Below are 16,039 nucleotides of genomic sequence, written 5' to 3' on the forward strand. Positions count from 1 at the left end.
TTTGTACACTTTAGGGCTTCTTTTCTACCCCATTCCCTTCCAAGAGTTTACTGATACCCTTCTTTCCTTCTGTCAGGAAATACAGTTAAAGTGGTAAGAGGATAAAACCAAACTTCCTGACCATTCCATACTGTATTATGGTAGTAATCTAATGAATTTGAATACTCTTAAGGAAGTACTGGAGGTATAAAAAATAAATAAATAAAATGCAGCTGACTTACTCTGATAGACAGAGATAAAAGGCATTGGTCAAATAAATCTCCCAATGTAACTGAGACTCTCATTCTACTATAATGATCATTTCAAATGATCATTAATGGAGGAATGGTACTCTTGGAGAGATCATATGATATGAAATGACAATAATCATTTCAAAGACATAGCAATCGGAGAAACCACCTTTTGTAGACTTCTATAACTCACGGCCTATCCTCAAGATATCGTTAAGATACTTCAGAGTGCATTGTGAGAAAAACCGGGTTTTGTAAGAGTATTTTGTGCTTACCAGGGCATAATTCTCACATCTTCATGATTAGCAAAAAGATATTTTTATCACATCCTGTTAAATGTAGTATTTTTCTGGAATTAGAACACCTCTAGTGACTTCCAATATACTCTTTCCTCCCATGTTTATCTAACCTTTAAATTTATGGCCCTTATCCATAACATTCTTTACTCCAACTGTGAAGCCACAGTCAGTGTAGTCCAAATTTGATTTCTATTCTACTTCATGTCCGTGTGTAAAATCACCACTAAATACTCCTGACTTGATGTACTGTGATGATGTTACTGAAAGCTACAAAATAACTAGATGTCATTGTTTTAAAATATCTTTATCATAATACCACAGTGACTTCCCTATTTTATTTAGAGCATTGCTTAAATGTAACCTCCTTAGAAGTTAAACCTTTTGTGATAAATCTTTTCAAAGTTATATTTGTATTGCACTTCTTTCTCCATTCCTTATGCCTTCACACTATGTTGTGTAATGTGATCATATGATATATTGATGATACTTTCCAAAGAAACAGTACATTATACATGTGTGCTATACCTGCTTACTGTTTATCTTTTTACCCAGAATGTAAGTTCACCGAGGGAAGACACTTCTCTTTCATTCTAATCAACTAGAACAATATCTGACAAATAGGCAAGCAATATATATTTTGTTGAATGAAAACAACTTCAGAAGAATCGATCTACTACAAAATAGCTTCCATGCCAGCCTTTCATTAAAACTGTATTCTCAATGATATGCCACAAGCTCCTTTATAAATCAGGAGATAACCAATCATCAAAAGAAGAGAGACTTCCTCTGGGTCCTACGCCTACTTCTTGTCTTTGCAAAAAAACATACCACTTTCTTCTTTAAATTTCTTATCTCTTTGATTCTGTCGTGTAATTTCTCTCCCTTTACATTATTTTTACTCCCTTCTTGAGAATTTTTAATGTCTTCTCTTCCTCTTCTTGGTAAGTCATAAATGATCAGCTAAATTCTCTTTCATTAATAATCTCTTCAATAATTATGCTTCATTTAATTTATTTGGCTTGCATGACTCTGAGACCCAAGATTGATGGGTCTAAACTGATGATCATTCCCAAATTACTTATTAGACTTATGGACTTAAAGGCCTTTCATTTAAACTCAATATATCCAATTTACAATTTGGGGACTTCCAGATCAAATGGCAGACTTAGCAGACATGAGAAATAGTACTACGAGCACACATATTGAACACATATACTACATATTTACATGCTTCATACACACATATTCCAGTACTATAAATCTTATAAATTAGTAGGTAGAAGATTTTTAATAATACTTAGTTGAGTTTGAAAGCAAAAAAAAAAAAAAAAAAAAAAACTACCCATCTCAGGAATGAATGAAGATATTCCTTACCCAATGCAACTGGAAGCTGAAGCTGTATAGCTCAAAGGTATACCAGGATAGGAAATATGCTTCAAAGCCTAGAGTCTTATGTATTATTTAATGTAGTGAAAATACGGTTTTCCATGTGAACCCAAGAACTTGGGTAATCCTATTATATCTCTAAAGAGATTTTTTTAAAAAGACAGCATACATCAAATAATTGAATATCATTAGAGAAAACAAAATGTGTCAGATAAAATTTATAGGTTGAATAAAGGACATCATTTAAGAGGGAAGTACAAATAGTTACTAACCATGAGGACAGCAACACCGGAATATGAACAATAGATGAGAAGAAACTCTGGAAGCTAGACATACAACTCATAGATTTATCAGAGGAAAAGAATAGAAGGGGTAAATGGAAGTAAATGTTTTAAAAAATGATAACAGAGTTTTCCAGAATTAAAAAATACATGGTTCTCAAACAGAAAAAGCACTAACATTCAAAATAGGATAAAACAATCTAAAATTTAACAGTTGAGTGTGGTAACAAAAAAAATAATTTTTTCATTAATAGGAAGAAATGCATTTTCAAATTTAATGTTATTAGTGGTCAAAATTCTACATAGTATTATTAAATACTACATAAAACTAGCAATTAGATTTGATTAGCCTATCTAATGGTTTAGCTCTCCACTTCTGGTGTCTACAATGGATTCACATCTCCACTCCATCATTTACCAATTGTGTAACTGTGAGATTACCATTTAAACTTTCACAGCCTCGGTTATATCAACTGTAAAATGGGGATATTCATAACATCCGCCTAATAAAGACACTATACAGATAAAATTATAAGATATAAGATTAAATTATATAATATCTATAGCACAGTATCATGGATAATATAGGTTCATAAGAGATATTAACAACTCACATTAAGATGAGATATTGAATTTTATCTATAAGAAATAAAGTATATTTTTCACCAGCCAATAACTTACGAATTATGTATAAAATATAGTATTTATAGCTGTTTTAAATTAGCTTTTTAATAATCAGGGTGGCTAGGTAATGCATCATCCAATAATAAGTATATAAAGTACTCAAATTGGGACTTTTGAGAGCAAAGGGAGGCTTTATTAATGATTACACCAGTTCAATCTTAACATAATCCTGCACTTTCCAAAGTAAAGCAAGTTGTGTGATCATTCAATCCATAATGTAATTGATTTTCACTCATGAATTTTGCACAGCTAAATTGAATCATGTAATTACATTGAAATTGGTACCTCTGAAACAGATGAGCATACCCCACAGGTACCATATATGAATCTTCCACTAAATTGAAGTCAATAAAGAGATAAAAATTTATATTCTTCTTGCACCCAAAATATATAGTGCTATGTCTGCATATTTCCAGTCTTGCAAAAATTATAGGATTATTTAACATAATGAAAATACTTTTCACAAATGCATAGCGTATTGTTTACCATTTAAGAACCATCCTTATATCTCAGACTTGTTCATTGGTTAGTGTTAATTTGGAAGAAAGATGCAGCAGAAGGTGAATTGAAAACTTCTTGAAAAAAAGTTACTATCTAATTGAAATGGAACCACTCAAAATCTTTTTCAATAGAAGTAATCACTGAGAATGTGCCTTTTTTAATGATATCAAACTCCTCAAACTTGAAATGTTAAAAAGAAAACCCTGATATTTTATGTTGATGAGTTTTTAAAGAAATTTTGGACAATAAATTAACTGCTACATGGATTCACTTTCTCACAATAAAGATATGACATTTATTTTCCAATGATTCTAAGTGAAACAAATTTAACAATGTATTTTGCTCCTTAAATAATACAAATAAAGATTTGTAAATCTTGGCAAATCAGTGAAAACAATTTAACTGGATTAGTTACACTAAAAATCAACTTTGGTTCTAGACACTGACTTTTACTATAATCAAGTTAATTAAATTGATATATTGTTGCTTTTTGCTTTCTTAATAATTAGCAAAGCACAGTATTAGGGAATGCATTTTTAAAATTATTTTAATATTTGTAAGTGCTAAAGCAATCATATAATAATTGAATCATCTAATTTATTCAACAAATATGCAGTTATCTTCTAAAACTTAAAGAAATTGCAATATGATGCATGCCTTTCTTCTACATTGAATCAAATGAGTTTATAACAGCATGTGGTTAAGGGAATTACTTGTCCATAGAAGAGTGGGTCGGAATGAACCCATGACACTAAAATTTCAAGTGTATACATATGTATATGGAAGGACAATTGTTTTTCTCTATCAGAAAGTACTAATACTAAAATGTACTAAATGAATTAATCTGTCAGCATGTCAAGCACCAAAATTTATATATGTGAACTGACAGAATGAAGGGGGTATGGTAAATTAGGTCTCTTAGAAGAAAGGCTAATATTGTGTGTTAATCTAATATGAGAGAGGCTAATGTGCTATCAGTCCGAAAGTACCAGGTTTTGAGAATAAAGTTTCTTCACGCCCATTTAGTGGCTAGTGAGTAGAACTTGACAGGGCAGAAGAGCCCCTTGTGAATCCTTCAATCAATGCAAACTGTATATAACTTGAAATTAAAATCAACTTTTATTTTGTAAAACATATTACTTTCCGTATAACTAGTCAGCAGGCATTAACAGTTTTGGTTGTTCTTTGTAACGGAATGTTCTTCCTTGCTATTCAATGTTAGAGGCATAACGAGAGGTTGCTCATGTCATTTACAGTTAGGATTCCATTTGAATACCCACACTTAATTAGGGAATTCAAAAATTAAGGAAGGGGATGGAAGAAAGAAAATGCTGGGAAGGACAATCTTAATGCAACAAGAACTGGGCACATGCTTATCAAATTCATTTTGTATTCTTTCTGGACACAACTAGAGTGCATTTCACACCCTCCTTTGCAATTAAGTGTAGCTAAAGGCTAAGTTCTAGTCAAGAAAATATAAGTGGAAGTAATGGATACCACTTACACACAGTATTCCTTTGCATTTCCAGCAGCTTTATACAGGTGAGTAGAGTGACCTTGTATCCATGCATTGAAAATGGCATAACCACAAGATAGAAAATGATTGAGTTCTTGGGTCATGACTTACACCAAATAAGAACACTCAGTTTGGACTTCACAATAATAACAAATTAACTGCTACTATGATCTTCAAACCATTGTGTAGATTCAGGTTTGTTTAATACTGCAGCAAGTGGTGCCCTAACTTATACTAAGGTTGTTTATAGAAGTTGAGTGCTTTATCCAATTTTTCTTAGTCTTCCTCCTCTTTGAAAATAGGCTATTGGATCTGACCATTAGGTAGTTATGCGTGAACTGTAAGAAAGCAATTTTAGCAAAGTATTAAGGATGAATCACAAAATGTTGAGGAATTAAAAGTTGGTGTCAAGTGGTGGGGGAATTTCTTCCAAAGCGTTCTGCAGCCTAGAAACATAACTAAGATCTTAAGCAGACAGCAAAGCAAAAATAAAAACTTTATCTTTTCTTGTAAGATTCAAAGTGGCTTAAAAGTCTATATAAATATGGACAATGGAAATAGAGAAATATAAAGTAAATGTACATGGGAAAGAAGGACAGAACTGATGAAACAATAAGTCAGATAATGAAAAAAGTAGTAGATTTCATATAATTAGTAGCAGTATCAAATATGGAAAGGACAAACAAAGGAAGCAAATGAGAGTATATATATATGCACATATGTACATATAAATACATATACTATATATATTCACACCTACATATAATGTAGGAATATGCTGTGAGTTATATTCTTGAAGATACATTAAGACTAGACAATTAGGACTATAGAAGAAATAGAATAGGAAAATCTCAATATATTTGATGACCTAAACAATATCACGAAACATAATTTTGCAATGGACATTTCCAGGTTAAAAAAAGTAACTACTAAGTTATCAAGGTTTTGTTTTTCTTTATAAAAGTACATTGTTGAGTATATGATTAGTCTTCTGCCAGATACTATATACATTATATCATCAGAGAAGCAAACAGCCATCAAAAATGGCAGATTATATAGCACAGAATTTATGCCAAATTTATCTCACCGTATTCTAACTCTAAAAATTCATAATGTATGTATTGTACTGTATCTCTAAGATAACCAAAATAATTCCAATTTTTTATTCTATGTAAACAAGATTTTAACTCTGTATTAAAATGCAGAACTACGTAATTCAAAAGTCGATGAAAATCTCAATTATTTTAGAACAAGCTTGAGAAATTTAGAATTGCCTCAAGGACTTTAAAATTGTAGACATATTCTGGGAAACCCACTTGAAACTCCTTCATTTAAAATTGTTCATGTCTTTAAGATCCAGACTAATTCACCTGGACAGTAAAATTGAATGGATAGCTTTCAAGAATTAGATCAAATACCTTAATGCTTACACCATAACCTAAAGGCCAATATTTTCATTAAAATGTTCATAAACTCACAACATGTATTTTGTTGTTTCCTATTTTTTTCTATATAATTGTTTGGGAAACTGTGCTTTTCTTACAGAAAACCTCTATAATCATACCATTAATCATTATGTATGCCCTCTGCAAAATATTCATGTAGCTAATTTTTCCTAGAATTTTTCACTAACTTCCTAAACCTCTCAAAATAATCTAGAAACTCAGTTACCTCATTAGAGTATAAAATACATATATGGAACAACATATAGAATTTGTCACACAGATTATGTTTTATCACACAAATACTTATTCTCTTACTTAGAAAGTGCAATTCCTTTCTAGTTATTTTTGTCTAACTTCAGGGAAATAGCAAATTTTTCCTCAGCTATCTCTGAGGCATACAGCCTCTTACTCATCTACATAAAAAATGAGGTTATAAAGATATTAAATAAAAATCCCAATTTCTTAGATATGAATACAGTGTTTAAGTGTCTGGATTTTTATTCGGCTATAGCTGCATATTGGAAAATGTTTTAAAAGGGAGCACATTTTGAATGCATATATGAATCTGAGCAGCAGTATCTCAGAATGGAATGTTTTTCTCTAGAGAAATATGTTAGGAATATGCTTCTTCCAAATTTTTCTCTTTGATGATATAGAGTTCTTCTCCCCAAAAGATTGGTTTTCTCTTATCTAACCAATAGGGTGGTCTGCCTTTTCTCTCAAATTAATGGCACAGAGACATGAAAAAGAAAGGTGAAAAATGAGAAATAGTATGTGGTATATTTATATCAGAAGGCAACCCAGGTAACACCTTAGCAATTGTCCTAAACACACATTCCAAACAAAGCCTCACAACCCAGTATTAATTGCAATAAAAGTAGTTGCCCTCTATCCTAAACAGTGAAGAGACTATTGAAATATGACCTAAGCAGTTGAATAGGAATACTTTCTAGGCTAATAGCCAGATGGGAAAAAGTAAAGGATTCTTAATAGTTTTACACAGAACTCTGTGTGAACATGGCTACCACATTATTCTGTTAAGCATAGACAAGACAGATGGGAAAACTTCTTTACAAAAATCTTACATCACTGAGACTATTTTCTGCTCTTTGTGCACATTTGATATATATAAACTATTATGTAAATTTAACATCGACAATCCTATATGTTATCATAAAACAGGCAAAGTTTATTACGAACAGTTGCTAGGTTTTAGAATAAGCAGACATAAATCTGTTTTTTGGCACTTGATAATTATGTAACTTATCTTCAGTTTCTTTACTGATAAGTTGCAATATTCATATAAATAAGTTTTAAATGAAACATTTAATTTGGTAAAATATGTTAGTTGCAGATATTTTCAAAGATTCCACATATTAGACAATTTACTGCAATTCCTTCACTTGAAGAATTAAGAAATTACTTATAACATTGTGTAAGTGTCTTTATTTGAATGACAAGAACCTTTAAGAAGATAAGAACTTCTTGTATTGTAACTTAATTTACTATTAATTCTAATTTATTCTCTTACATGAGCTAAGCAAATGGCTAGAAAATGCATGTGTCCGTGTATATCAAAACATTTCCCTTTACCAAAGACCCCTTACTATTGTTATTTAATGATTTCCAGGCAGATTTTCAAATTGCATTCTAAAACTTCTAACACGTTTTGTATTTATCAAATATTAATTAATCTAACATTCATTAGAGTCAATAATGGGACTGTTTCTCCTTTCCATTTATCCAATTGAATGCCTAGTGTACTTAAACCAACATCTATTCCTAAAAGGGAAGAGAAACATAACAGTGTTTATCTGGATACTTTAATCTCAGAAGAATTTGACCACAATATTCAATGCTGTGTCCTATTTTTGCTGTTGTTGTTGTTTGGTTTTATTTTCTGCCTTTTCTAGTCTTCTTAGCAGTCAGTGTCCACATGTAGCATACCCCTGTGGATACAGCAATATCCAGTATTTAGACAACTCTGTTTAAGCAGGATGGTAAAGGCAGCCTTATACACACCAACCTTGTGGTTTACAATTTAAGTATGTAAGTACAATTTCAATTAAGTATTTAAGTACAAGTTAAGTACATTCACTAGAACCAAGAGCTAGGAAGTTAGCTATGAGTCCAAAACACCTGGGTGGCTGCAAAAATCGACCTCTATGCCACACTGTGGATTCATCTCCAGCCATATCCACTACGTGTTTTGTTCAAAGTGAGCTCTAGCCCCTAGCTCGGTATCCCAACAGCAGCACCCCCAACTCTCTTTATCATATCATTCACCTTGTGAATTATAATGTTATCCTGCTCCCCTACCCTATTGACAATCTGGTTATTCCGCCCAGTAGTCCAATCACTTTCCAGATAGAAGGCTAATGCGCCCACAACTACTTGCCATTAGTCTTTCTCCCTAGGTGTTTCTGTTTTGTCTTTGAATCCCCCCTTCTGCCTCTGGACTTGTTTCTGACAAATAAGTCTATCCGAAATCACTTTCTCTCCATACATTGATTCAAGTGGTGATCAACAGAGGATCTGCCTCTGCTCTTCTCTGCCTCATTTTAGGCTATCCATCCCAATTCTAGGGATAGCTCTTTGTATTCTGTGCCTTTAGATGTTCTACTTCATCTGTCATGCCTGTACTTCTGCTGCTGGCTTTTAATCTCCTTATTTTCTAATGATGCTAATGATCCACCATAGCTGTGCCACCTTCTTTTGCTTTAAAGCCAAGAAAAATTCTATCTGATTTGCAATATGTATTTGCAGTTATCTTGATTTATGCTTATACTGCAATCGAGTCTTTACTTAACATTCTAAATTATGTTCCTGAAGAATGTATATCAGAATAAAATACATAGCCCTAAAAAGTATTGTAACCCAGTTTCCTACATTTATAAAAAGGGTAATACTGTCTTTAACGGGGCTAGATTCATGGGCATACAACCTGTGCAGTCACATGGGGCCCCATGCTGAGAAACGTTCCATGCCTGCTTTATGCTCTCCTGTCATCATCTCAACATTCTTAATACTTTCATCTTTTATCTTGTGTCTTGAAGTGAATTGCAAGGAGACAACGAAGCATGTGCATGAGTGGAGAAATTTGTTTACAATATATGTGTCCACTGTTTCTTGCCACCCTATTCATGTATAGTATCCAAAGTCCCTATAGCACAAAATTCCAGTGGAACCAACGATGGATGGGAGTTTAGTGATATTCAAAGGGAGAATGAGATATGCTTTTCTTTGTCTGCAGCTGAGTAAGCAGAGGTCTTAACAATCTAGAGTGGCCGAACTTTCCATTAGAATGAGAAATTGCTTCAAATGTAGAAAAACAATGACATTATGAGAAGAATGAATAATAAAGGAAGCTTTTTCATATTTTTTCTTATTTGTTACTTCCCTGTGTTAGCCCACCCCTTATGCTGAAAATGAAGAAATAGAAGGAAACGAAAAGATAGGGCAACCCTACAGTTCTTTTTTCTTTCAGTCCTTCCTTACTTATCAGTAAGCTAAAGATAGAGGTTTTTAGTAAAATGTGTGTGTATCAAGTGAAGACAAGCAAAAGCAAAAACAAAAGAGGTCAGTTAAACTTTCCACTATTGTGTGGCACTTTCGCTGTCCTCCAAGAAAGAAATACATATGCACAAGCTATGAAATATAAATTGTGAAATTTCAGTAATTCTTTGTGTGAGTTAAATGGTATAATATTTGCATTTGAAATTGGCATTGCCACTATAATGGTAAAATTCCTGCAAATAATGCGTGTAGATTTTTAATTTAGAAATTAAATAGGAAATTAAAATGCCAATACAGGTTGAGAGAGAGATGGTGGAAGTACATGTAATGACACATTTTCCTGCTTTTAAAACAAGGGGCCCTGCAGTTTCATTTTATACACCGACCCTCAAATTATGTAGCCAGCCTTCATCTTTAGTAACGTATTTGGATGGGCTACTCAGACTGTCGCTGATTAACCTTCTTTTATTTTTAGTGGTCACAATGTATTGATTAAAGAGAAAGTTTACTTTGCTTCTTCTCTCGGGATGGCTATGGTTGACAAAAACATACATTTTGGCTTCTGCCCTCTCTTTTATTTTTATTTCTCCCTTGGTAAAGTACTACATAAAAACTTAGCAGTGTTTCTCCTTGATCAATGAGATGTCTCCCTTTTCCAACAACAGCTTCTATATCAGACTCAGTACTCCAGGGACTTAAGCACATAGATGCTTCTATTCCGCTATTTTTCTTCATTTAGTATCTCATCCTTAGAGAGCACAAGAGGATAAATAGATTGTTTACCCAGGTGTGGTTTTAGTGTTGTACACACACAACACGCTGACTCTCTGTACCCTTCTGACACTCGGTAGGATAAAATTAAAAATATCTTAATATATATTTTTCTGCTGTTTCTCTCCAAAGTGCTTTATTGTTGTCTTTTCCTCTAGCTGTATGAAGAACCTCACAGATATCCCAATGATTAGAGTACAAATTAGGATCCAGAATGGACTCCTTATCTGGTGGCCTCCATTTCGCCTTCCTGATCCTGATCCTGGGAAGGTCCACCACAGAGAACAAGTCACGCCGTTGAAATGTAATTTTTAAAATAAAACTAATTTACCCTAATATTCACCAGTTTAATTTCAGCATTTGAAATGACAATAACTAGGTCTTTTGCAAAGTTTTTTTAAATATCTATCATGTGCTCTTTGTAGGTTATGTTTTTACATTTATATTAAGGCAACATTTATATTAAAGAAAATTTATAACATCTGTCTAAAAATCAATTTAACATGTACATTTATAATATGTAAAATTAAAAAGAAAGGAAAGAATATTAAATGGAAAATAAAATTTCTACACTATGGCTTACTTATTACTTTAAAAATAAAATTAGTATATGAAATTTATATATTCCTCAATTGTATTAAATTTTAGAGTGACCTCTAGAGTATCCAGTAGATAATGCAGTTAGCCCTAAAGAAGCAGTGAAATAAACTTCTGGAATGTTTTTAAATTTAAAAAGTAAATCAATATATTACTGCATAAAACAAATTCTACAGTATTTCTTCAGAATGTATGAACTATTTGGAAAATAATGTGAACTGTCAACTTTTCCAGTGTAACATAAAAGACAGCATTATGTGGTAGGATGTAAGATGCAGATCCTAGATAGTTTACCTGGCTAGGTTGTAATCTAAGCACCAGTACTTTCCTGATATGCAAAGTAAGTATTTAATTATCTGTGCCTCAGCTTTCTCATCAGAAAATGAGGATACTAGAACTGACTTTATGCACGTTACAATAGTTATCTAAGTTGATGTTTGTTTAAGGCTTAGAACAATTATAAGCATATTATAATTGCTATATATCTTTGCATATATGAAATTTAAGATTAATATGCTTTTATGGTGTTGATACTACTTATGATGCTTAAATGTACAATCATACATAAGCCGACTTAAATGACTCCAAAAACTGGCAAGTTTTCAAGAAAATGACATTCAGTACTATGTCTGGTGATGTCAAAATGATATTTGTAAATATATTACAAGTATATTCAATATTCTATTGGCTTGCTTTTTAAATTCCAAAACATTCCAGTTTATTTCACTGATTCTTTGGGGCAAACTGCACTAAAATTATTGCATTGAAAGGTGCTCTGCAGAATTGTAGCTAATATCTAAATGTACAGTTTAGGTTACAACATATGTGAACTAAACACGCTTTCTTAGATCAACAAAAATATTAAATTCAAGTGTAATTCAATTACCTATGTATGTGATACAAAGAATCATAATGCCAAAGAGGCCGATGATAATCTTAGCCAAGTCATAATAATCATATGACCGACACATTGCAAGTAATGATATTAAAATATAAACCAGTCAAATCTTGACATAGCTAATTATTTTTTGCCTAATTATCTCATTTCTAAATAATTTAAGATTTATCATATCAAGTATTGACTCAGTCGGTATAACACTCATATACTCAGTTCAACAGCAGAAAACATTACTGAAGATGTTAATTTCAGGGTTTTGAGTACCTCTCTCCTCTGTCAAATTTAACAGTGCTGAAAGAAATAATATTTTGTCACCTCCATACCAAAAGCTAAAAGTGAGCAGGATTGAGATAGCCAGGAAAGAAGCAAGAACAAATGAAATCAAATTAAATCTGGTTCTTTTTCTTAAATCGGCCATGTCTGAATTCAGGGTAAATCAGATCTCTTTATATCCAAGACTGTGGCAATAGCCTTCCAGCACTGGCTGAAGAGCAACTAATCCATTATAAAAATTAAGATAAATGGAATGTTCTAGAGCTGATTACCAAAGCTGCATAAAACCGTATACCACCTAATTGCTTTTGTTTTTATTTCTTTTCAAGTGTATGGACTATTCTCTAAATCTGCAGTGTAAATGAAGGGATCCATTTTAGAATGAACAACTTGTATTACTGAGTGGTATTACTAAGACTAATTGAAAATACATAATTTTTAAATTATTAGTAGAGAAATCAGAGGGGAATTGAATGGAATTTCCTCCACTACTAAAATCCTAATAAATAAGCTTCTACTGGGCATTTTGAACTCCAGCCATTCTCAATAATTTTTGAAATGTAATATACACACAATGTCAGGCATTTATTATTCTACTTAAATTGTTATGGAATATCTTCTATTCGAATTCAAATTAAAGCTTAACATAGATTATGTCTCTTGTCTAAAGTCATCACTTACCTAATTCTCAAAATGAAGCATTCTCTAAGTTATATTGCCTCTTCAATTTTTCAACTTTTAAACAAATGTTTTTGTCTCATGTAAGAGTTTTCCCATCATAGAGATCAGAACTTAGTCTTCATTCTTTGAAGCTATAGAAGAAAATCTAAATCTCCTAAATATATTCTAAACTTTTCCTCAAATACTTCAGTGTTTTTTTAATGCAGGTTTTATATTTGTTGCAGTTGAGATAAAATTTTAATTTTTCTCTTAATGGGTTATCAATTGTCCTGATTTTACTTATCAAATACATCATCTCTCTCAATCTGGAAGCCAGTCACTATATATTAAATGTTAATCTATTAGCGTTTATTTCTTGATTTTTCATAAGCTGCACTGCTTGATTTTTATATTAGTTCCGATATTATATTATTTTCATTACAATCATTTAAAAACATTTTGATAGCTGGGAAGACCAAACCCTACCTCTCCATCTTACTACCCTTGCATTTTCTTTCCTCTAAAATATATCTGGCCCTTACTTGCAGAATTACAATCCTATCTATGAATGTAAGATATATTCAAGTCTTCCTTCAATTAAAAAAAATCTATTGGAAATTTTATTGGGAGAGTAAGGAATTTTTTGAAGATAACTGGTATCTTTAAAATATAAAGTTTTGGCCGGGCGCGGTGGCTCAAGCCTGTAATCCCAGCACTTTGGGAGGCCGAGACGGGCGGATCACGAGGTCAGGAGATCGAGACCATCCTGGCTAACACGGTGAAACCCCGCCTTTACTAAAAAATACAAAAAAACTAGCCGGGGGAGGTGGCGGGTGCCTGTAGTCCCAGCTACTCGGGAGGATGAGGCCGGAGAATGGCATAAACCCGGGAGGCGGAGCTTGCAGTGAGCTGAGATCCGGCCACTGCACTCCAGCCTGGGCAACAGAGCGAGACTCCGCCTCAAAAAAAAAAAAAAAAGAAAAAAAAAAAAGAAAAATAGTCGATTAATTTTTCAATGTTTCCATGTTTTGAAATAGTTTTACATAGTGAAATACCTTTCTTTTAAAGTAATCTGAACATTTACACGTTTATAAGTCTTATTTTTAGACTATGTTTTACTATATTTTTATTTTTTCTGAATTATTAATTTATAACTATTGATCACTTCTAAAAAGTCTGGATTGTATATTTTTCTCACAAAAGTATTTTTCTTTTGTCTTATTTAATTCAAAATTTGTACAAAGGAGAAACCTTCTAAATTTTAAGTTCTGGATATTTGTTTTTTTGTTTTAATATTTTCATTGAAGGGTAACTTTTCTCTGCTTCTCTTTCTCAATAACATTTATCAAGAATTTGTCTGGGCTATATTTTCCCAGATCTTTTTTAAACATTTCCCACCAGGGTAGTATATTTGTTACAACTGATGAGCCTACACTGACACATCATAATCACCCAAAGTTCATAGTTTACATTAGGGCTAATTCTTAATGTTGTATATTTTATGGGCTTGAAACAAGGTATGACAACAGGTACCCAAAATTATAGTTATCACATGGAGTAGTTTCCCTGTCCTAAAAATCTTCTGTGCTCTATTACCCCTCACTTCCCACTAAACTAAGCTTTTTACTGTCAACCACTAAGCTTTTTACTGTCTCCATAGTTTTGGCTTTTCCAGAATGTCATATACCTGGCATTACACAGTATGGAGCCTTCTCAGATTGGCTTCTTTCATCTAGTAATAGACATTTAAGTTTCCCTCGTGTCCTTTCACGGCTTGAGAGCTCATATATTTTAACATTAAATAGTATTTCCTTGTCATTGGATGACAATGATGTACCACAGTGTATCCATTCAATTCACCTACTGAAGGACATGTGAGTTGCCTCCAAGTTTTGATGATTTTGAGTAAAGCTGTTACAAACTTCCACATTTTTGTATGGACATACATTTTCAATTACTTTGGGTAAATAGCCAGGGGCAAAATTTCTAGATCATATGCTAGGAGTATGTTTAATTTCATAAGAAATTACCAAATTGTCCTGTAAAGTGGCTGTACCATTTTGTATTTCCATTAGCAATGAGTAAGAGTTTCTGTTGCTGCACATTCTTGTCAGTAGTTGGAGTTTTTGGTGCTCTGGATTTTGGACACTCTACACAAGTCTTTTCAAATACATCTTTTTAAGGCTTTATTGATTATTTGTTTACATTTATATTTTCTTAACTATTTGAAAATATAATTATAATTCCTTTCAATTGATACTAATTAAAATAGTTCATATTGCTAAAATTTACGGAAATTTACAATAAAGTTAATAAATAAGCAATCTTTTTTAAAAATAAAATGCAATGCTCTTTCTCCAACAGCTGGTAAGTAACCATGGCAGGTTTCCAGACACCTATTAAATTTTCCAAGAAAATAAGTTACCATAGCAACTCTAAAAGCATATTATATGGTTTTAGACCATTACTACTCACCAATATTTCTTCAAATATGAATACATGTGTGAATATATCAACTCATAAACACATTGATTCATAATAAATTAGTTTACAGCATTTACAACATTGCTGCATTTTAAAATAAATATCATACAATGATCCAAATACTTTTTTTATTTTTTAATGGAACACTTCACGAATTTGCATGTCATCCTTGCACAGGGGCCATGCTAATCTTCTCTGTATCGTTCCAATTTTAGTATATATGCTGCCGAAGTGAGCACTGATCCCAAATACTTTTGATCATTTCAAATGCAGGAACAGGTATCTAGAAAGCTAGCTGTGCAATGGATCTCCAAGTCCTAACATTATACAAAAACTCCACTGATCATATTATTTCCATGTCAGATATTGAAAGAAGCTCTGGAAGGCCAAGAAAGAGATCAAATGGGAATCCTTAATAAGTATTTGAGAACACTGGACCCAATTCCCACTTCTCATCCTTTAATGGAAAAGAAGAGTTGCAACAAGTGTAAATGCAGG

At 32.4% G+C, this 16,039-nt stretch overlaps 1 non-coding gene across 1 annotated transcript; it reads right to left on the minus strand.

Annotated features, from left to right (window-relative positions):
- Positions 1–15,673: 15,673 nt before the first annotated feature.
- On the minus strand, positions 15,674–15,780 carry LOC119625962 (U6 spliceosomal RNA). Its single transcript, XR_005242175.1, has one exon. It is a non-coding gene; the product is annotated as a U6 spliceosomal RNA (small nuclear RNA).
- Positions 15,781–16,039: the final 259 nt, after the last annotated feature.

The sequence above is a fragment of the Chlorocebus sabaeus genome, chromosome 22 (genome assembly GCF_047675955.1).
Source record: "Chlorocebus sabaeus isolate Y175 chromosome 22, mChlSab1.0.hap1, whole genome shotgun sequence".
Classification (NCBI taxonomy): Eukaryota; Metazoa; Chordata; class Mammalia; order Primates; family Cercopithecidae; genus Chlorocebus; species Chlorocebus sabaeus.